This window comes from Syngnathoides biaculeatus, chromosome 2, assembly GCF_019802595.1.
Source record: "Syngnathoides biaculeatus isolate LvHL_M chromosome 2, ASM1980259v1, whole genome shotgun sequence".
Classification (NCBI taxonomy): Eukaryota; Metazoa; Chordata; class Actinopteri; order Syngnathiformes; family Syngnathidae; genus Syngnathoides; species Syngnathoides biaculeatus.
In genome coordinates, this window is record NC_084641.1 from 10,557,454 (window position 1) to 10,578,826 (window position 21,373).

Below are 21,373 nucleotides of genomic sequence, written 5' to 3' on the forward strand. Positions count from 1 at the left end.
ACTATTATTTTTTTTTAGTAGCTCTATACACACTTACCTGTTATTTGGAACCCACGAAGCTCTCGTCCTTTGCACATGTGCAATCCATTTTTCACAACGAACCGGGTCTTTTGGAAACATATGAAGAGTAAATCCATCTTCCCGAGTGTTCGAACAATATACAATGAGCCGGCATTTTGGCTAACACGAAGGAACAAAGAGCTACCTTCGCACAGGTAAAACTAGTATAAACACACAAGACCACCTGAGTGCGCTCCTGCTAACGTCACTTCCTGCTTCTTCTCCAAATCCCTCAAGAGGATTTTCATGGCAGGAGTTACAAAAAGCTATATGTCAAAATCATGTCGTGTAGTGGAAAAAAAAACCAGATGGGTCAATTCCATTTTTTTTCATTTTTTAATAAAAACATAGTAAAAACCATGCTTTTTTTGTCAGTGGCCCTTCAACTAGACTTGGCTGTGGCAGCACAGGAACGCTGGCCGTGACAAGGAAGCAAATGCACAACAGGAAGTGCATATACCCACACAGACTAATGCAGTCTCATACAAAAAACTGACAACTAATGATACAACACACAAGTCTTAAATGCAGTACATGGCATGATTAGAAACAACAAGGCACAGGTGAGGATCTGCTCAGGCTACACTACTCAGGATAAACAACATGCTTCAGTAGCGGCCATGTTGGAAAGGTCGTTTTTGCCATCGGAGGCAATAATGCGACAGATGACAAAAACAGCTTTTAATCATTGTATCATTTGCCTGGCAGTTTTCCCAAATGTGGGTATACGTCTAAGTCAGGGGTGTCCAAACTTTTTGCAAAGAGGGCCAGATTTGGTAAGGTGAAAATGTGTGGGGGCCGACTATTTAGCCTGACATTCTTTGAACCATTAACATTAAATACAAATTAACTTTTTGGGATTTTTTTTAATTTAATTACAAATGGCATACTTTTACTTTTAAATTTTTTTTTACATTTAGGTTTTTACCGAAATCACAAACCACAAAAAATTAAGACAACTATAAAGGATATCTAAGTTCATGTGAAACATTACATATTATTCACTATTACTATTACTCACGGACTCTTGTGAAAAAGCTTTGCTGTGCCGTTAAAACAGCTTCCAGTTGCTTCACTTTTTCACCGCGTTTGTTCCCAGTTAGCTTGTCGTAGCTAGCATGTTTCGTCTGGTAGTGCCTCTTGATGTTGAATTCCTTGAAAACAGCCACAGTCTCTTGGCAAATTGGGCAGACACAGTTGTTTCGTATTTCAGTGAAAAAATACTCAAATTTCCACTTGTCCTGGAAGCGGCGGCCCTCGCGGTCAACTTTCCTTTTTTTGTTTACAGACGCCATGTTAGAAATGGGCTGGGCTGAAACGATCACGCAAGGTCAAGGGTCACGGCGGCCAGAGTGCGGCCACAGGGCTACTGCCATCTTCTGGTGAAATGAAAAATATGAAAAATAGCTTTTTGTACACATGTATTTTATACTGTGGTCAACAGTGCTGGCGGGCCGCATATTATTGATTTCATGATAGAGGCCGCGGGCCGGTAAAAATTTGTCCACGGGCCGCAATTGGCCCGGGGGCCGGACTTTGGACATGTCTGGTCTAAGTCCACACGCACACACACACACACACACACATACACACACACTCACAAATTGCACATTCACATTCAATTTTATTATAGTTTAGTTTCATTCATTTTTCAAGCCGCTTATCCTCACGAGGGTCACGGAAGTGCTGAAGCCTATCCCAACTGCCATTGGGCAGGAGGCAGGGTACACCCTCAACTGGTTGCCAGCCAATCGCAGGGCACATGGAGAGAGACAACAGTCACACTCACAATCACACCTAGGGGAAATTTAAAGTCTCCAATGAATACATGTTTTTGGGTTGTGGGAGGAAACCGGAGTGGCCGGAGAAAAACCATGCAGGCAAGGGGAGACAATGCAAACCCCCCCACAGACAGGGCCCAGATTTGAACCCCCAGTTCCAAGAACTATGAGGTTACGCTCTCCAGCTGCGTCACCACCTTGTTGAAAATATTTCATCTTTAACCTTCAGTTCTCCAATTTTTAGGACTAGAGTCTGCCTAGTCATTCCTGTGGGTGCGTTCCTTGGGATGGTCAACAATAGGTTGTTTTTGTTGCCTAGTGTGGTTGCTCTGCGGGTTTCTTCTTTCATTTTAATGCAGGCCCATATAAGAGGATTTCTCAAGTTGTAAATGGTACAGTCCACAAACAAATGGTGTAATTTGGGTTCACTAGTGTGGCTTCGGTTCCCGGTCTATCTCCATATGTGCTGGACTACTGACCGGTTCAGGCTATGCCTGAAGTTAGCTGGAATAGGCTAATGCCCCCCCTCCACTCCATGACCCAATTGGGATAGAAAAGAACAGTACGGTAAAGTATTCCCTAGATTCAAAACGCTAACATCTTTTTCATCTGTTTGCACACTCTTACGTCATCCTCCCTGAACCAGGAAGCAATCTGCTAAGTAACTAATCGACAAACAAGCGTACACAGTTTGCTGTCGGCCCTGGAAGAGTGCCGTGTGCTATTGTAGTTATACGTATACAATATGCATCCATGAAAATTCGGCAAGTTAAAACATATGTAAACGTGTGTGTGTCTGTGTGTGTGTTTTGAGCATGGTCTTGGTGGATGTTCAGAGCTCAGCAGCCGTGTCGTGGTAAGGACAGAGACATTTGGTGTAAAGGCGGTTTAAAAAAGATAGAGACCAAAAGAAGGGGAAAAAAACGTGCCTCAGGAATTTACAAATGAAAAGAGAATGTTTTCCTCTTAATGCGATTAAATTATTCCATTTCACTGCTTTCCCAGCCGCCAGTTTGAGCTCCTTCGGAGCACTCGGTGGCAACACAACACTGTTTTCAAGACAGGGCGGTGGGGGGTGAGGGAGAGGCAAGAGTACTGTAAGGCAGGGGTCAAAGTAATGGCAAGTGAGAAAGAACACACGAAAACTTTCAAGATCAATTCCTACTTTCTCATCTGTTAAATCACTACACGTGCAACAAATTCATGCTCAAATTACACGGGGAAAATTACAGAATATACGGTATAAGGAGGACTTTATATCTTTAGTATCAATGGTCGCACTTAGCTTTATGTAAATTTGGTGATGTCACAATTGAAGTACTTCATAGGTACTACAATATGAAACATTGAAGCGTCTGTATTTGTTGACGACATACCATATTCACACTTGATAATTGCATAAAAGCACATTAGCATGTCCCGAGTGTACATTTGCATTTCTTCTTTTATCTACTGTGGTCTGCTACATTAAATACTACAAAGTTTTATTTGCACCAATCAAGGTATACACTAAACCATGAAATGTCCTTTATCAATGAAGAAAGTACACTGTACAGTACATTCTCCATTCGTGCTGGATTTTAATGTTTTCTATCTCGTAATATCAGCTTGATAACTCGTGGGCAGCCAACAATCACAAATTACCCACTGACGTTATAACTTTAAATAGTATTCACCCCACAAGGACTTATTCGTACTGCACATGCAAACTATACAATTTTGTTTGTGTTATTCTGTGTTTTTGTGATGGATAAATAAACGTTCAACATATCGGTGGATTATGATGGTTTAAGGTCTTTGTACTATACTTACAAATACATACAGTAGACAGAAAAGATGCAATTAATTCGAGTTGCGGAACCTTTTGAGACAGTCGCAGCAATCGAACAATTTCTGTAACCTACAATGACGCTTGTGCACCTGTCACCAAATATTTTGGCTTCACATTTCATGAGGAAACCCTTCCAGCTGTCTCAGGTTTCTCCTTTCAAGGATGTTAAGTAGGATTTCCACCAGGAGGGACATTTGAGAATATTGTAGTCCAATGTTTTGTTGTCAGCTATTCTCATTTGTGTTTTGAGGAGCATGCAACCCACATTGAGTCAAACTTTTCTGACACTGAGTAAGACTTTTGACTCCAGAATGAAGATTTCACTGTAACCTGCACAGATTCAAGATGCAGGATGCAACCTCAACATAATCGAGTCAACTTCGTCTTTCACAGCAGGGGCATTGTTCTTCCATTTGTACGTTTTACTTTTACCTCTGTAAACATTAGAGCTGATGCGACTTGCCAATGTCACTTTTTTTGCATGTTGCCACTATGCAGTTCATAATGTTGAAATTATTTCCATTTCAGTTTTTCCCCCCCCTTTCTCCTCTGTCTTATTTTACACCTTTAGACATGCACGAATCTTTCATATGCCCGCGTTGCACAATAAAAATTTGCACTTTGATCACAGTAGAATTGTGTTTGCAGTGTGAACCAGGGTAGCGTGTGGATCTACAAATCTTTCCAGAACAATTCTTCCTTGGAGGAAGTACATAAAAGTAAGCGTAAGTAAAGACAAAATCAGCCGTTCCTAAATTCATCTTTGACGGTTTATGAGCACGTCTTCACTTGTAAGAAGTGAATGTGACACAGGTTTTCAGCATGGGTGCCATCTTTCTTTATTAAATGAAGCATTTCCAGTTCCCTGCATGAGCGCCTCTTGTCGTGCATTTCCAGCAGCGTCGACGCAGGAGTTTGAGCTCATTGTGTTGCTGAATGGAACAAGGCTCTTCATTCCCAACCTTATTAAAAGCCACTTCTAGTGGTCAGCAGAAAAAGTTAAGCAGTACTCCGCTTGTAAGAGCGTCTTTGGCCACTTTTCCCCCAGCTCTGCTGCCTTTTGCAAATTTGGCCACTGTGCTTAGCTCTGCTTTTAGATCAAAGTCATTTATCTGTCAACTATATTTCAGTATTTAATAAGCAAGAGGGCACCTGGGAACTATCACAAAAAAATCTCTTTTTAACAGTGACTAGACCATTTTTTTGTAGAAATAAACAAAATAATTTGAAGTGCATTCCATTTCAATGGACTTATGAAATTAAGTTTATATGACAAAGACGTTGTCATAGCAACTGCTGATGAATTAGTTTTAATGAAGAAAAATGTGTCTCCTTCAAAACAGTAGACCACAGAGCTGTTGCATTAAAATAATTTTCTAGCAACAGATTTTTCACCACTAATATGCTGAAACGTGTGCTAGTGTGTTACTTGCACACAGCAATAAAATTATACATACAACAATAAATTTGTAGATTGAGCTTGCGTGAGCTGTGTGTGTATTTGTGTGTGTGTGTGTCTGACAATAAAGCTTCTTGAATCAAAGGCAGTGAAGAAAAAAAAAACCTGACCAAACGGAAACAAACTTTCAGCCAACCGTTTTCGAGCAAACTTCAATCACTGACCCAAAGATGGTTCAAATCATGGTTATTTCAAAATTCTAGGTGAGGGGGCGTAACTGGCAATCAGACAAATGCAGTAGTCTTCTGCTCTGGCATGGTATTCTGATTGGGAATCACTGACCTTAGATATGAGGTTCAAATTTTGATTACAAATGCTCAGTGTAGGTTTATTTTTGAAGTACTTCAAAATGCTCCTCAAAGGTTTCAGAGACCTTTTTGTACGTGTAATCATGATAGATGTGCCTACCGAACTTCAATTGAAATTGCGTGAGAGGGCTGAATTTTCAAGGTTCACACTTGTTACAATGAAGGTCGGGAACCTTAAATACCCAAAGCCACTGGACTGTCTCACACAGACAAAAAAAGAAAAAACTCCAGGAGCCGTAAAACCCTTTTGGTATCTAAAGTGAGTATTATATAGGATATGTTTTGTTTTGTTTTATTTTTTACCGATTGTATATGTGTTGAAAAATATAGTGGTATGAAATCAATAAACTGCTACAGATAACAGAACATTTTATTTCTGCATGCAAGAAAAACATTTTGAATCCTTTAAATTAACACTCACAAGCTTACTTTCAAATTACAGTGAAGAAAATGAGTATTTGAACATCAACTTCTATCTATCAGCTAGAATTCTGACCCTCAAAGACCTGTTAATCCGCCTTTAAAAGTCCACCTCCAATCCATGTATTATCCTGAATCAGATGCATTTGTGTGAGGTCGTTAGCTGCATAAAGACATCTGTCCACTCCATACAATCAGTAAGACTCAAACTAGTAACATGGCTAAGACCAAAGAGCTGTCCAAAGACACCAAAGCCCAAAAAATTGTACAACTCCACACGGCTGGAAAGGGGTACGGAGAAATTACCAAGCACCTTGGTTAAAAAAGCTCCACTGTTGGAGCAATCATTAGAAAATGGAAGAAGCTAAACATGACCGTCAATTTCAATCGAAGTGGAACCCCATACAAGATCTCATCTCGTGGGGTCTCATTGATCTTTAGAAAGGTGAGGAATCAGCCCAAGAATACACGACAGGACTTGATCAATGACCTGAAAAGAGCTGGGACCACCGTTTCCATGGTGACTGTTGGTAATACACTAAGACGTCATGGTTTGAAATCATCCATGGCACGGAAGGTTCCGCTGCTTAAACCAGCACATGTCAAGGCCCGTCTTAAGCTTGGAAATGACCCTTTGGATAACACAGAGGAGTCATGGGAGAACGTTTTGTTGTCAGATGAGACCAAAATGGAACTTTTTGGTCATAATTACACTAACCGTGTTTGGAGGAAGATGAATGATGAGTTACATCCCAAGAACACCATCCCTACTGTGAAGCATGGGGGTGGTAGCATCATGCTTTGGGGTGTTTTTCTACACATGGGACAGGACGACTGCACTGTATTAAGGAGAGGATGACCGTGGCCATGTATTGGGAGATTTTGGGGAACAACCTCTTTCCCTCAGTCAGAGCATTGAAGATGGGATAGATTGTGGCTGGGTCTTTCAACATGACAGTGACGCGAAGCACACAGCCAGGAAAACCAAGGAGTGGCTACTTAAGAAGGATGTTAGGGTTCTGGCGTGGTCTAGCCAGTCTCCAAACCTAAACCCAATAGAAAATCTTTGAAGGGATCTGAAACTCCCTGTTTCTCAGCGACAGCTCAGAAAACTGTCTGATCTAGAGAAGAGGTGTGTGGAGGAGTGCGCCAAAATCCCTCCTGGAGTGTGTGCAAACCTAGTGAACAACTACAGGAAACGTTTGACCTCTGTAATAGTAAACAAAGGCTACTGTACCAAATATCAACACTGATTTTCTCTTGTGTTCAAATACTACCTTGCAGCTATATCCCACAAATAAATTGTTAAAAAAAAATCATACATTGTGATTTCTGGATTTTTCTTTTTAGATCAACTCTCTCACACTGGACATGCACCTACGATGAAAATTTCAGACCCCTCTATGATTTCTAAATGGGAGAACTTGCAAAATAGCAGGGTGTTCAAATACTTTTTTTCTTCACTGTATTTATTTAACATTGTTAGTGATTTTTGCTCTGAAAGTCAATGTTCAGCGTTTGCAAATCCAGTCTGTAAGCCGTCACATTTGTTTTCAAATACTGTACATTTGTGTATACAGTAAGCTGTCATTTGAGAGTTGTTAGTGGTGTTTGTTTTTCATAAAGTTCATATATTAATGAAAATTGTTTTCTTCAGAATCTTCTCTTTTAAAGGATTTCTCCAGGGTTTAGCTACCTATGGTAGAATAGCTAAAATCTTGTAGAAGGGTGTTTTATATAAACGTCAGCAGTTGTGGCACATTTTAAGCAGTAAGAACAACAACAGAAAAAAGTGTAATGTTGCAAGAGCATATAATCTACAAATTTAGAATTTAATTAAATACTCTGTTTTCCAAAGTCGCATAAAGCCACAGCAGAATGATAAAAAAGCCACGTGCAGCCGTGGAGCTCCAGGTTGCACACCTCTGTCCGAGAAGAAATTCTAGACAGGGGTGCTGGTTGGAACACCAACAAAATATACTCGAAAGCTCTTTAAAATGGGGTCAGAATGTTATCTGAAAGGAAGGTGAGAAAATAGAATTAACTCCGGCAGTCAGGCCATTGTACTACTAGTAATTGTACTCGCTGTACAATTTAAAAAAGGTGAGTTTTCAGTACGTGCCATACAAATGGAGATTTATTTTCCCTTAGAATAACAAAGATTGTGAGGCTATTTGAAACGTCACGCTAAAGCTCTAATTACAGTACAAACAGCAATACACAGGATGACCGTCTGCAAATGGCTTTGGATGAGGCAAAAACATTTGTATAATAAAAAATAGAAAATATCTAAACCTATTGTCATAATAAGAACACAGTTATAGATATATCCATCAATCCATTTTCTGAGCGGCTTAACCTCACAAGGGTTGCAGGAGGGCTGGGGCCTATCCCAGCTATCATTGAGCAGGAGGTACCCCCTGAACTGGTTGCCAGCCAATCGCAGGGGACATAGAGACAAACACCCATTTGCACTCTCAATCACACTTCTGGGCAATTTACAGTCTCCAATTAATTTTTTTTAGAAACATCATTGCTTGACTTCTACAATCTTAAGTCTTCTACTCTACTCCCATGAAAACTGAACTCCAATATTTATAAGGAGCTCAACATGTGTGTGATGCTCTACCCTACAAAAGAAGTAACTTTACAGTCAAACATGAAGTTAACGCATTGGTTGTGTGATTGTGTAAAGCCTCGTGTTGGCAGAAAGGTTTGTGTGACTGACTTCTATGGTAGAAGTGGCAAATGTTGTCTGGAACTTTGGCAGCTTTCTAAAGATTTGATGCTCTTTCCAGCTCAGCCTAGAGTGGCCAGTCCTCACTGTGAGGCTCAATCCTCTAATTACAAACAGTCTAGTTTGGTGCCAGAATACTCTGGCACTCTTCATGCTAATCAGCGAAAGCGCCCACACTTTGGCCTTTGTAGCATCATGCAGCTGCTACAGAGTATTAGCAACAAAGTCCTGATCTTTGGATGTTGTTCACGAGTCTCTGTGAAGAGAACAAAACACATCTTTGCTGCCAGCCAAGTGTGGATGTGGTTGTGAAGTGTTAGTGTGTCTGCTCCCAAGTGCTTGCATCGCCGCAATATTTGAAACAACTGCAAACAAAGCAGTTTCACCTCTTGAAGCTGCAAGCGGTCTGAGAAATAACATTAGCAACCGCCATTTTGAACCATTAATGGACCACTGAATCACCCAAAAAACAAATAATGAACTCTAATAATATAATCCATCCATTCATGAATATTCTGTGTCATAAATGTGAAAAGAACACTCCAATACATTGTATGTAGTGACTGGAGAAAGATTGTATGACTTGAAATGCGACTTCCTTATAACAAGAATTGACTTGACTCGTCTTGCTTGATTTTTTTTTGTTTTCCCACAGTGACTTCGGTTTGGCTTGGGACTGGAAGGTTATGACTTGAGACTTGCTTGTGACTCGCATATACAGTATGTGACTAACTTCCGCCTCTGCCATTTAACATGCACGCCTTTGAAATATGAGAGGAAGCAGGGATACACGGACATAATCCACACAAGCACGGGGTGAACATGCAACCTCCACACAGGAAGCCTGCATTCAAACCCCCAACCTCAGATTAATGATTAACACAGTGGTGGCGTCCACGGATTCAGCGGTTTTTAGCTCTCATCAGTGCTTTTACTTGTATTTTGTCTTTGTTTTTCAACAGTAAGCATGGCTAGAGAATCACAACCCTCCCCCACATTGGTCTTTCATAGCATATCTCCCTGCTGCACATCCACTCATTCACCCCGCTCAGATACAGATCCAGGCCTACCACAAAACTGTAACATCCTAGCTAGAGACTGCACTCAGGGAAGTTCAGGACTGATTCCAACACACAGACTGGGACCTATTTGAACACCAGGACCTGGACACATACACAGGGGCTATACTGCACTAGAGCAAGTTCTGTATGGAAAGTGTGTGGATGAAGAAAACCTTCAGGGTTTTTCCAAGCTAGAAACCCTGGATGAACAGCCAGGTTCGCTCATACCTCAGGGCCCGTGACACTGCCTTCAGGTCAGGTGACAGAGCTTTTTACAGCACAGTTTGAGCTGAATTGAAAAAAAAAAGGCATTAAAAATGCCAAGACGGACTACTACAGGAGGAGGATGGAGTCCCACCTTGCCAGCAGCAGACCTCGGGAGGTGTGGCAGGGTTTATAAAGCCTCATAACCTTCAGAGACTGTGATGTGACTCCAGAGGACACAAGCGAGTCACTGGGAAAAGAGCTCAATAGCTTCTTTGCTTGATTTGAATCATTACAGCAACACTCAACTGCTCCAGCCCTCCCTCAGGAAGGCTGCTGGCCGAGACGGAGTACCAGGGAAGGTGCTCAGAGCATGTGCCCACCAGCTGTCCAATGTCTTCTTCAAGTTCTTCAACCTCTCACTGGACCATGCAGTCATCGCCTCCTGCATGAAATTCTCAACAATAATTTCTATCCCCAAAAAGAAACCCTTAACAAGCCTTAACGACTAATGCCTTTTCACCCCCCCCCCAAAAAAAAAACAAAAAAAAAAACAGTGGTTGGGGGGGATTTCAAAGGGAGAAGAGGCAGCCTACAGAGAAGAGGTCCAGAAGCTCACACCTTGGTGTTCACACAACCATCTGGCACTGAACACAACAAAAACAAAAGAGATCATTGTGGACTTCACAAGGATCAGAACTGAACCAGCTCCGTTGTTCAACCACTGCGAGTGTGCGAAGAGAGTCCGCACATTCACGTGCTTGGGAGTCCTGATCTGTGAGGACCTCTCCTGGACAGACAACATCTCAGCTGTCATCAGCAAGGTTCAATAGGACATCCACTTCCTGAGAGTCTTCAGGAAGAACAACCTGGAGACAAATTCACGACTGGCCTTCTACCGCTCATCCATTGAGAGCCTGCTGACATCATGTGTCTCCATTTGGTACGAGAGGCAGACAGAGCAAAGCTTCAGAGGACAATCAAAGCAGCACAGAAGCTCGGCTGCCCTTTCCCCTCCGTGGCAGACATTTACTCCTCTGGTGCCTCAGCAGAGCTCGGAACATTATTAAGGACACTACACACACCGGTTTTCAACTGTTTGAGCTCCTGCCATCTGGAAGACGTTACAGATGCACAAAAGCAAGGACCAACAGACTGAGGAACAGTTTTGGGTTTTTTTTTCCGAGAGCCTTTACACTCTGAACTCTCATTTTTCCACAAGCTGTCCTATTAATCAATATGTGAAGGTACTTTTAAACATCTCGTGTAATACATTTTATGCATTTCATTTTACACATCTATTTTTCATGTATTTCTTTTTTACCTTGCATTTTTGTACGCACTGAAACAGGAAAAGATCTCCTATCTCATTTTAAACTGTATGACGTAGAATAAAAACTTGATTGCGCACTCTGCATCCAATATTGGTTCCGTCATGGTCAACAGGTTCTGACCTCCGGTCAGGGAAAAAAGCACGGTAAACAATATACACACTTTTATGGAAAACAGTGCGATAAATCTATATAATTGGGATGTTTTGAATCCCTAGAGACATTAATATAATCTAAACATTTGTAGCATGCCCAGGAAAGTTTAACGTATGTAATAGGAGCCGTTCATAATATTGTAATGATATATTTTCTACATTCATAATTATATGTATTAATTACGAAGATTAAACAGAAACGCACATACTGGTAAAAAGTTACTTCTTTACGAATGCTTGCACGGTTTTGACAGCTAACAGCACAACAAGAATGAACCATATTAACACCAAAAAAGCTAATCCTAAAGTATTCCAGTATTATGTTTTAAAATATACAATTGTAAGGATATTTAAGGATGACAACTTTCACGCAAAACTGTACCCAAGCAATGTTTTGCCCTGGCCAGAAGTTGAAGCCGAATTACCACGTGAAAGGGGTCTATGCGCAGTCTAGTTTTCATTCTACATCAGTGAGCTGGAAATGACAAGAAATGCCATTCTATTCGTCAATTCTATTCTAATCGAGAACGATTTGGTGGATATGTACGGTGGCTCTAAAGTGCAAAACAATTATGCCAATCACTTGTTCACGGTTCCACCTGGAATTAAAATCATATTACAGACCGTAAATTAGCAATCTTTCATATACTTTACTTCATGCTTTCACTTGAACACAATTAATAGAATATATAGCAAATGGCTTGTCCCCAAACAGATTTATATTGCTAGAACCTGGATATCCAGGGTCGTCAACCCTCTTGAGAATGCTTTTTTTCCTTTTAACAAAGACCTTTTTAGTTCCATTTAAATTGAAATTAGAATTGACATTTACATTACATAAACTCATTGGTCTTGTTTCCATCTCGAGTTGTGAGAGCTTGAGATGAAATGGACTATGGTTTACCCTTAAACTGGATGTTTGTAACATTTGTTTAGAATCTTAATTGTCCTTGTGTTGTGTGTGAGCATGACGATAGAGTGATTGGTTGTTCCTGTTCCCAATTTTTGTCAAAAAGTACATATTATTGCAGACTATATTTCTAACAATAACGTATGTGGTACTGCTTTCAGTGCACTGTATTTTTTATTACATTTATTTTAATATTGACATCATTTGGATAGTTAAGTCAATTTGGGTGATAAAAACATTTTTTAAGGATACTATTTTATCAGAATCAGAATCAGCTTTATTGGCCAAGTCTGTAAAAACGCATCAGGAATTTTTCGCCGGCAGTCGGACATTCAAAACAATGAACAAAGAACCACGAAGCATCAAGAACAAAGAACAAGACATTTCTGTTTTATAGGAACTATTCCTTATAAACGTTGTGCAAAATGTAAACTCTTCATTTAGAATTAATAAGAGATAAGTGTGTTAACGTACCAAATGACTGGATAACACTGAACATTATGCCTACAAAGAGATTCTGGTTGGAAACAACTTCTACTGTTTTGTGGAACTGAGTGTTTAATTGAGACAAGGCAATGAAAAGAAAGTCTTACTTTTCAAATAAGAAAAGCTAACATTCTTGATTTAGAGAACAATCACCTAATAAATGTGTCGATCATCCAAAGCCATTAAGATGTGAATTTATTTTTTTAGGATGAGGAAATTCTTTCTAGAATAAGTTGTAGATAAGTGAATATTAGCCTGGCTGTGATGCAAACAATTACAAAGATATGTCAGAAAATTAATAAATTGTCCGTGCTATACAATGCAATCTCCCGTTCAAGGATATACGTGCACACTTATTATACAGCACTTGCGTCTTTGAGTGATTTATGGAACTCAGATGTGCAACACACGTCTCATTAACTCGTGAAGATCAGCCTCAGTCAGCTGTTACTGTCAGCAAAAGAACATTTCAGACGGCACAATATCAAATGTCGCCTTCCAAAACAGTAGCACAGTGCCTTTGTATTACTTGTTTTTGTTGGGCCCACCAAAGCTTTTCCGTGCCTGCTGTTTTGCATCCACTCGAGTGTTGCAGCTGGCAACTGACCCAATAAAACCTGCAAACTACTGACTTTGCTCGCCTTTTCTTTTCTCTCCAACCGACAGACAGTGGAGGAGCCGGCTTGCTTCTGGAGGCTCATATGGTTTATGCTCTGTTCTCCAAGGCTGAAATGAATGACAATGTTGTTTACCTTCAGCGCAGCAGCCCATTGCAAAGAGCAAAAGATAAAAACAGACAATCTCCACGATAGGATTCAAGTCATTTCTTCAAGGGTGAGACACTCTGGGATAAAATTATCTCACTGCATCATTCATATAAAAAAATCCTCTATTTTACATTGACAAAATAAAACCTGACCGAGGGTCACAGGATTAAAAATAGATTTGGATACAATGCAGGGAGGTTTTCGTAAAATGTTGTCATTAGCACTAAGCAGTAGGATTACTGTAATTAATGAGTAGAGGGCAAATAAATGAACATCTCACCTCCTTAAGTTAATAAAATCACCTATTCGAAATACCAAAGATGCAAGTTGTGTCACGGACGAGACTCGGGGGGTGACCCAAATGCACGACTCAGGTGAGAGGTAAGCAGTGCGGAATAAGCCTTTATTCGTTCCAATGTCGGTTACCAGGGAGTCAGTCCAAACAAGCAGCAAGATCAGTAACGGCAGGCTTACGGGGTAGGTCGGGAGACAGGCGTTGGTCGGTACACGGGAGGTAGACGTCAGGAGTACGGTAGTGCGGGAACGAGGCATGAGAGGCAACGATCTAGCAGAGTCTCTGTCGTCCCCAGGGTCCTATATGTACTGGGTCTAATCGGAGGTCATGAGGCGCAGGTGTGACCCTTCCGATTAGACGGCCACGCCCAGCCCTGGCTGGAATCCAGGATCATGACAGTACCCCCCCCCTCAACGGCCGGCTCTGGACGGCCCAGGCGCATCAGGGTGAGCCGCGTGAAAGTCCCTGATGAGGGAGCGGTCCACGACGAAGCGGGAGGGGATCCAAGAGCGCTCCTCCGGGCCATATCCCTCCCAGTTCACCAGGTACTGGACCCCCCTCCCTCTGCGGCGGGAAGACAGCAGGTGGCGCACGGTGTACACCAACCCACCGTCGACCATGTGGGGGGGCGGGGAGGACTTGAGCGGAGGAGCCAGCGACGACGTGCGATTCGGGCGAAGTCTGCTGACGTGGAACGTAGGGTGCACCCTCATCGACCTGGGCAGTTTCAACGAGACGGCGACCGGGTTAATAACCTTGGAAACAGGGAACGGGCCAACGAACCTGGGAGCAAGTTTGCGGGATTCCGTCCGCAGCGGGAGATCTTTGGTGGAGAGCCACACTCGCTGTCCCACTCTGAGGTCTGGTGCGGCCCTCCTCTTGCGGTCTGCTGCGGCCTTGTAGGCGCTGCTCATGCGCAGCAGTGTCCTCCGAGCTGCTTCCCAGGTCCGTTTGCAGCGTCGCACCACGGCCAGGGCCGACGGAACTGTGGATTCTGTGACCAGTGGAGGAAACAGGGACGGAGGATACCCATCCACGACATGGAGTGGAGCCATACCTGTTGAAGCGGAGGGTAGAGAATTGTGGGCATACTCCACCCACTTGATGTGCTGGCTCCACGTGCTCTGGTCCCTGGATGCCAGACATCGAAGACTGGTCTCTAATTCCTGGTTAATCCTCTCAGTCTGGCCGTTAGACTCTGGGTGATGACCCGATGTCCGACTTGCTGAAGCGCCGATGAGGTTGCAGAACTCCTTCCAGAAACGGGCGCTGAATTGCGGACCCCTGTCCGAAACGATGTCCTGGGGTAGGCCGTGGTAACGGACGACCTCGTCTAATACCAACTGGGCTGTCTGCTTGGCCGACGGGATCTTCGAAAGCGGCACGAAGTGGACCATCTTGGAAAAACGGTCCACTATGGACAGCACCACTGTGTTCCCTCGAGAAGGCGGCAGGCCGGTGACAAAGTCCAGCGCGATGTGTGACCACGGACGAAAGGGGATGGACAGGGGTTGCAACTCACCAACAGGCCGTAGGCGGGAAGTCTTATTGGCAGCACACACCGGGCAGGCGTTGACGAACTCCCTTACGTCCTTGCTGAGGTTAGGCCACCAGAACCTTTGTTCGACCACTGAACGTGTCTTCGCCATACCGGGGGGCAGACCGTCTTGTTGGTATGGGCCCAGTTGATGACGTCTCCCCGCAGAGATGGGATGACGAACAGGCGGCCCAACGGACAATCCGCGGGTGACGGTGTCTCTCCCAGAGCCTCCTTCACCGGCGACTCGATCGCCCAGGTGAAACCGGCCACGAAGCACCCCGCTGGCAGGATAGTAGCGGCGTCTGAATCCGTGCGCCCTCCCGTGGATCCGCGAGAGTGCGAGTGCATCGGCTTGCCGTTTTTGGAGCCTGGGCGGAAACACACCTTAAAGTGGAAGCGGGTGAAAAATAGGGCCCACCTGGCCTGACGGGCGTTTAACCTCTTCGCAGACTTCAGGTATCAAGGTTCTTATGGTCCGTGAAGACAACGAACGGTACTTGCGAGCCCTCCAGCCAGTGCCGCCACTCCAACGCGCTCTTGACCGCCAGCAGTTCCCTATCTCCCACGTCGTAGTTCCTCTCTGCCGGGGTCAACTTTCTAGACAGGAACGCGCACGGGTGGATCCTTCCATCCCTGGGACTCCTCTGCGACAAGACTGCTCCGATTCCTGAATTCGATGCATCCACCTCCACCACAAACTGGTTATCTGGGTCCGGAATAATGAGAACGGGCGCAGTAGTGAAACTTGCCTTGAGCCTGCTGAAGGCCTCCTGGCAGGTCCCGGACCAGTCGAAGAGGGTATGTGGCGAGGTGAGCGAATGCAGAGGAGCGGCCACGGAACTGAAGTTCCTTATGAATTTCCTATAGAAATTGGCAAATCCCAGAAACCTCTGTACGTCCCTCCTGTTGGTGGGGGTAGGCCACCGCAGCACCGCGTCGACCTTCCCGGGATCCATCCGTATCCCTCCCTCAGCCAGGACGAAGCCCAGGAAGGACACGGATGCCCGATGGAACTCACACTTCTCCATATTCACGTATAATTGGTGCTGCTGCAGACGCCGGAGCACCTCTCTGACTTGTTGAATGTGAGAGGTTAGGTCTGCTGAAAAGATGAGAATATCATCCAGATAAACAAAGACAGATCTGTTCAGGAACTCCCGAAGCACGTCGTTAATGAAGTTCTGAAAGACGGCCGGAGCGTTTGTCAGTCCGAAGGGCATCACCAGATACTCATAGTGCCCTGTGGGGGTGTTGAACGCCGTCTTCCACTCATCCCCTTCCCGAATCCGCACCAGATGGTAAGCGCTGCGCAAGTCGAGCTTGGTGAAGATCCGGGCTCCCTGGAGGAGTTCGAATGCTGTAGAGATAAGCGGCAAAGGGTACCTGTTCTTGACTGTGATGTCGTTCAGGCCTCGGTAGTCGATGCAGGGTCGCAGCGTGGAGTCCTTCTTCTTGACAAAAAAAAACCCCGCACCGGCTGGTGAGGATGAGGGGCAAATGAGTCCGGCTGCCAGCGAGTCCTCGATGTAGTCCCTCATGGCTTGATGCTCTGGTCCGGTTAAAGAGAACAGTTTCCCTCTGGGAGGAGAGGTGCCTGGCAGGAGTTCAATCGCGCAGTCGTATGACTGATGTGGCGGCAGAGACTTTGCTTTAGATTCAGAGAAGACCTCCCGTAGGTCATGGTAGCAGGAGGGCACTGCGGTCAGGTCCAGGGCGGTACTAGGTTTTGTTAGCCGAACCGGCGCAACTTGAATACCCCTGTCTCTCCGGACAGCGACACAGCGACTGAGACAGTCCTCTCCCCAAGTCTTGATCTGACCCGTGGTCCAATCTATGTGCGGATTATGTTCTTTGAGCCACGGGCTGCCCAAGATGATGTCGCTACTACGTGCGTCGAAGACATGAAAGCTAATACGCTGCGAGTGAGCGTCCGGAAAGCTCATACGTAGCGTCTGAGTGCGATGTGTAACCCGACAAAGGAACTTGCCGTTGGCAGCATAGGCGCGACGAAAACGTTGCGTGGGAAAGGTTGCTGCCCCCAGCTCCTCGACCACGCGGGGATTTATCAGGTTTGCTTCCGACCCAGAATCTATGAAAGCCGTCACAGAGCATGAACGGGAGTCCGTTCCCAAGGTGAGGTGAAGAAGGGACCTCCCTGACCCCGTCGCGGTGTAACGCACACTCACCGGAGTAGCGATCCTAATGTCAGAATGCCCTGGTCGAGTCGGGCAACGGGCGATCAAGTGTCCCAAACGCCCGCAGTAAAAACAGCGTCCCTCTCGTCACCGACGTAAGCGCTCCTCCGCTGAGCTGCCAAGCCCCTCCACTTGCATGGCTTCCGGTGAAGCTGACAACACGGGTGGCCGGGAAGCGGAAACAACCGGACTGCGACTCTCCCTCTCCTCCTCCCTCAGGCCCTCCATCTGTCTCTGCACGGTGAGGCGCTGGTCCACCTTGAGGGCCAATGCGATGAGGGAGTTAAGCGAAGGCGGAAGATCCATGGCCACGAGGTGACCACGGATCTGTGGGGACAGTCCCTCGTAAAACGCGTCATGGAGGGCTTCCTCATTCCAGCGGCTTTCGGCAGCCCGAATCCGGAACTCAATGGCGTAGTCGGACACGCGGCGACGCCCCTGGCGAATTGTCATGAGTGACGACCCCGCCTGGCGTTCCGGAGCCGCATACTGGAACACCTGGGTGAGCACGCAGACGAATCTCGCCCATGAGCGGCAGGTCTCCGAGTTACGGCTCCACTCGGCGGTGGCCCATGCCTCCGCCCTCCCTGTCATGTGGGAAATGACGAAGGCGATCCGGGAGCGGTCCGTGGGAAAAGCGGAAGCTTGCAGCTCAAAGTGGAGATCGCACTGTGCCAGGAAGGGCTTGACGTTACCGGAGTCGCCTGAGAACCGCTCTGGTCGAGAGAGCGGAGTGATGGTGGCATGGGGAGGCACAGGAGCGGCCGCGCTAGCTTGGGAGGCTAGCCACGGTTGCAGCTGGGTGCAGAGCTCCTGGATCTGGTGAGTCATACCCTGGAGAGCAGCCTCTTGCTCACCCAGGCGTTTGCCCTGCACTTGCAGCGCACGGCGAATGGCTTCAGAGTCGGCTGGGTCCATGTTCTTGGCTAGATCGTTCTGTCACGGACGAGACTCGGGGGGTGACCCAAATGCACGACTCAGGTGAGAGGTAAGCAGTGCGGAATAAGCCTTTATTCGTTCCAATGTCAGTTACCAGGGAGTCACTCCAAACAAGCAGCAAGATCAGTAACGGCAGGCTTACGGGGTAGGTCGGGAGACAGGCGTTGGTCGGTACACGGGAAGCAGACGTCAGGAGTATGGTAGTGCGGGAACGAGGCTTGAGAGGCAACGATCTAGCAGAGTCTCTGTCGTCCCCAGGGTCCTATATGTACTGGGTCTAATCGGAGGTCATGAGGCGCAGGTGTGACCCTTCCGATTAGACGGCCACGCCCAGCCCTGGCTGGAATCCAGGATCATGACAAGTTGCAGCAAACATGGCACAATAATTACAAACTTTTAGATGTTTTTAGATACTTTTGATTTGACCTGATCATTGCCAAACTGTGGCATTAATAGATTTTTGAGTTTTTCTTCCATCATTTTGACAAGAGTCAAAAAGACAAAAAAGAATTCTAATAGTTGAAAGGATAATCTACTGTGCAATTATTTAGATATGTTAAGTACAATGGGTATTGAAAAATATCTCCAGACCCCTTTTCAAATGGCAATCTTTTGCGATATAACAGAATGGACCTTTCTGACCTGTCAGTCACTTGTACAATAATAGCCAATCAGATAGCCGCATTGTGTTAACCCCTGACTTGACACGCCCTCGTTTGTCGTCATGTCTCACAAGCAATTCTGGTTGTCAGTAGCGTGCGCTTGGAAAAGTTAATGTTACAAAGAAAATGGTCCTCAAATGCGCTTGGGGAATGTGCAATTCAGATGAAAGATATCCTGCTAGGTTATAAGGGGCCCGGTTGATTCATTTTCCAAAGCCTAAAACACAGTTGACGAAGTGTCTACAATGGATTAAGGCTCGCGGAAGACCGCACGTACAACTAAATGTGAACAATATCCACAAACACAAAGCTGTATGTTCAAAGGTAAGTGAGGGAGAAGTATCTTCGCTGAGTTTGATTTAACTATTATCAGTGCTTTCACTTAAACTATATAAACTGTGCAATGTTCTATGCCAAAGAGTCGGGTTAGTGATACGTAAATATGGCATGTCACACAAGAGAAATGTCTATTTGCCTGTTTGTGTCACATCAGACTTTTAAGACAGAGCACTGGGTTCCATTAGGAGCCAAGTCAAATGAAGACACCCACTCAATGATATTACTCGTGATCTTTCCAAGTAAAAAGTACTCACCCTTCTTTACATGTGCAGTCCGATTCCACTATTTTATCCTGTTGGATTTCAATAGGAAGTTTGTGAGGCGTCAAACTTTTTTGCATCGATCACCGACATTTCGCTGTAACTCTGACATTGCATCCTGCTCTGCCCAAAATCTTATTTCCGTGTACATATCCTTGCGTGAAATGGTTGAGACCTCTGTAGAACTCTCTTGGACAAGTCTGAGGCATTTGGCAAAAAAAAAAAAAATACTTCAATATCTGGAACACGTGATAGAGAATCCACTTCAAACATGTTCTGTTCAATCGCCATTTTAAAAGCTTGTGGGACACGACTAAGGGGGTGGAGCTTAAGATCGCATCGGAAAGGTCTATTCCAAGATTAATCATTTTTAAACGTTTCCACCATTTATGTGACACCCCCCCCCCGTACAACTGAATTGAAAAAAAACATTTTCGAGAGAGGAAGTAAACACTAACCCTAACTTGCCTATAACCAGTAGAAGATTACTTACATCTAAAATACATTTGAAGCTAAGCAGAGGTACTTCAAATACAGTAGTGGCATTTGTGTGCTGACTACCATTTAAAATGAGTTTCAACACAGTCACATCAGCAGTCATAAGAGGTTGTGCACACTCCAGTCAAATATGTGACCACTTTGCTTTCTTCTTATTTGGCCCGGGAAAAAGAAGTCTGGGCCCCCCCCGCTAAAGCTACTACCCCAGCGACCTGACCCGGAAAAGCGGTAGAAGATGGATGGATGGATGCTGGCTTGTCCTAGCGAGATGTATTTGTCAGTGACGTTCATGGGAACATCCAGTGATTGGCTAAACTGAGTCACTTGTGTGTGCCCCCCCAAAAAAGACCCCGGTTGATGTTCATGAATTTATGACTTTTTAATATCTGCCTTTGCCTCCGAGCCTTTATGTTAGTTGAGATTATTTTTCATGGTGCAAAAAGAGCATGGGGAAAGAATTTATTAATGGGACATTTGTTTCACTCCCCTCGTTGGCTGACAGGTCATCATCAAGGTTATCAAGGACTCTCCAGATAGGACGGGACCTCTTTAACTGCATCATCCCGGCCCGCCAATAATCAGTCTAACCTCTTTACAACTCTCCAAGTTATTACCGTTTGTGGCACTCTGGACTACAAAACAGTTTTTTGCCTCCAGGTGATTCATTTGTACGCACACATCATCACCATACATCAACAAATTCAGTCGAAAACTGACAATGTTCAGTTTCGACAAATAGACCTACAATCCCACAAGCATAACAAGTAGAAAAAAAAAGACCAAGAAGAGAAAGCAACCTTTTAAAAACAAATCAGAATTAACTTAATGTTCATGTGAAACTCCAGTGGAATTTTAATATGTATAATATACAGATTCCAATGATAATCAGAATTAGAAAATATTTATTTGCCCCACAATGGGGAACTTTGTAAACATATTAAATATATCCCAGGATCTGTGATCTGAATTTGTTAATAAATTGAATTGTTGTTACTGTATTGATAAAAGGGGGAAAAATAAGCACACAGACACACACACACACACACATGCACACAATGATTTCTGAAATAATTTGGAAGCAACAAGACTGGATTTTTCTCACAATTTGACTGTATGTCACATACGCAATGTACAA

The 21,373-nt window shown here is 44.5% G+C and overlaps 1 protein-coding gene across 15 annotated transcripts in view; it reads right to left on the reverse strand.

The window, feature by feature from the left end:
- Nucleotides 1-21,373, reverse strand: part of si:dkey-72l14.3 (Glyco_hydro_56 domain-containing protein) — an 89,027-nt gene that overhangs the window by 29,842 nt on the left and 37,812 nt on the right. For 10 of the 15 annotated variants that reach the window (XM_061832760.1, XM_061832770.1, XM_061832662.1 and 7 more), the window contains exon 1: nucleotides 1,082-1,555. The exons of 3 other annotated variants lie outside the window; for them this stretch is intronic. The gene's annotated coding sequence lies outside the window, so the exon portion shown is untranslated. Of the gene's footprint in view, nucleotides 1-1,081; nucleotides 1,557-21,373 lie in introns of those variants that run through there. 2 more of the 15 variants (XM_061832789.1, XM_061832780.1) reach the window with 1 other exon arrangement.